The sequence below is a fragment of the Pteropus vampyrus genome, unplaced genomic scaffold (genome assembly GCF_000151845.1).
Source record: "Pteropus vampyrus isolate Shadow unplaced genomic scaffold, Pvam_2.0 Scaffold278, whole genome shotgun sequence".
Taxonomy (NCBI): Eukaryota; Metazoa; Chordata; class Mammalia; order Chiroptera; family Pteropodidae; genus Pteropus; species Pteropus vampyrus.
Genome location: NW_011889059.1, coordinates 382,445 through 385,184, shown reverse-complemented (window position 1 = coordinate 385,184; position 2,740 = coordinate 382,445).

Here is a 2,740-nt window from a genome sequence, read left to right as displayed (position 1 = left end):
TTTTCTCCAAAATTTTCTAAGTCCAATGGTGTAGGAAGAATCACAGTGAATGCTCTGCAACAGACACCTGTCATTTCTTGATCATCCTGTTGCACGAATTCTAAACAAATTTTACATGCTACCTTAGCCAAGACAAATGTCTGTTATCAGGTACTCACCCAAGAGTGGAACGATTCAGCAGAGGAGACTAGCCCAGGACAAGATCCATTTGTGTAATAACAGTCACATCTGAAATAACAGGATTTATGCAAATTACTGCACAATCTCAGAATTTTCTATAACTAATATTTGCTGAAAATATTATACTCTGACTGTACCACTGTCCCACAGTGAACAGCGATTTTAGCAATATGTGAAAGTTTTAGTAAATAAAATATCTTAGTAAATAGAACATTTTTAAAATTAATACCAGCAGACTGAAATATAGAACAGACTTATTTTGTCATTTAATAATGCTGAGATTATTTTTTTTTCAGAATAAGAAATAAAATGATAACATTCCTATAATGTGGTTTAGAGACTGAGTATAAGACACTAAAATTTTTTGTCACCTGTGATGAGGCAACACATTTTAGTATTTCCCTATGCATTTTAGTCGTATGGATTTATGAGGCAGATATGGGAACATGTTGATTGTTTCACATAACTCAAAACAGAATACATTTTTTTCTCTAGAAACTGAAGCATCTCAGTGTCTTCAAAGATATAAACTCTCTAATTGAGAACAGAGCTGAACGTAAAATGATAAACATGATTATAGCTAAGGGTTAAGGGGAAAGAACCCAATGCCAAGATTCTGTATTCTAATTCTCTAAGAATTTTTTGTGTGAGAGAGAAACGCAATTTCCTTGATTAATCAATCCCAGTTTAGGCCCAAGACAGAGTTTTTATAGGACAATTTCTTGTCCTTGGAAATCTTTTTTCATTGAAACGAGAACAATGCTCATAGCAAAACAAATCAAAAATGGATGGAATGAAAACCGCACTTAAAGTGGAGATTTCCCAACGCTTAGGGAAATGGAGTGATACGGCATGTCCTGTGGCTGCGGGTGGTTACAGGCCAACTGACGAGGTCACGATTCACTCAACTCCACGGTTAATAGTGACTTACGTGTTCGCACATAAAACCACTAGCTCAGAATTTTAATCCGGCCCCTGTAAGGGTTTATGGGATTGCCTGGAAAATAAAGTTACTCTGGGCTCGCCCTGCGTCTCTGCTGTGAAAAATGTCACTTGCTTCCATGCACACTGACAACACCTCAGCGGCTGTGCTGGCACGCAGAGCTGCGGGCTTGGACTGGCGACATGGCGTGGGACTCCGATCGCTCAGTGCTTAAGAAGCACATTGATCTCGAAAGCCACAGCTTTCAAGATGGCGTCTGTAATTTTCTCAATTAGCTGATTTCATCGATAGCTTCTTCAGATAAAATCATTTTAAGAAAATGGAGCCATCGAGAGGGCCGGGACCTCTTCTCATTTACATGTTGCTATCGAAATATTTACCAATGTCAAGGTTGATGAGAGAGAGAGAACTGACAAACTATCGAAAGTTATGACCTTTATACATATTTCATTTATTAGGGAAATGAATTATATCACTAGGTGACTTTATTACTTCCAGACACTCCATCTAAGAACAAATCATTTTTGTCATGAAAATGCATTCTTACTCACTTGAATTCCACATTACAGTAAAAATAATCTGTTAAAGGTGAAAATATTTTTTTAAATTTTGAATCAATAATTCAGCACTGCCCTTTTTTCATTTTATGTCATAGATCCAATTTAAAAGACCTAACATTTCTAGATGACCAAATTTACATTTCCTTAGGAAAAATTAAGCCTAGAAATGTATCTTAGCATACGTTTGTTAGAGCTTTTAGTATGATATAAAACATTAGAGTTTATGATTGCTATATATTTCTTCAAGACAATATGAGTGAAATGCCACATGATTAATAATTTATATGGTTACCACTACTGAACCAGCTAGTAGTTTTAATGGTTTATCGGTCCAGGAGTTATAGGCCAGTGTTATAAAGGAATCCAGCATTTTCATTTATTGTTAATGAAGGGAAAAGGCGCACAGTTCTAATAGATACATATCGATGAGTCAACTCTAACATGGCCTACGCATCTACGATACCATTGCAACCAAATGTATCACTGACTAAAGACCATAAAGTACAATATTATCCTCCAACAGAGAAATTAACTGAGCTGTGAAGAAGTTCAGTGCCCTGGTGAATCCCTTTTACTGCAAACGATAATAATTAGTGCCCTCTACACGCCGAGCACTCTTCTAGATCGTGCGATAAAACAATGAAGAAAAGAGACAGTGCCTTCCTCCATGCAGCTCCCATTCCAGCAGAGGACATAGACGATCAATAACTATAACATGCATTATGTACCACGATATCTAGTGGAGACAAGCGCTGGCGAGCAAGGGCGGGGGGTCAGATGGCGACTGGGGAGTGCGTATGCTGTTTTAGGTGGGTTGATCAGGGACAACCTTCCTGGGGAGGTGACATCTGAGCAGGTTGCTGAATGAGGCAGCAGAGTGAGCCATGGACACGCATGGGTGGCACTGTCACAGGCAGAGCCAGTGGCATAGGGAGGCGTGGAGTGGAATAACACTCTCTTAGAGGAACAGGGAGAGACTCAACAAGCCAGATCGATGTCAGCACATCAGCAAATGCTGCACCACAAAAGCCTTGGGGATGAATGAATGTGAGGATAA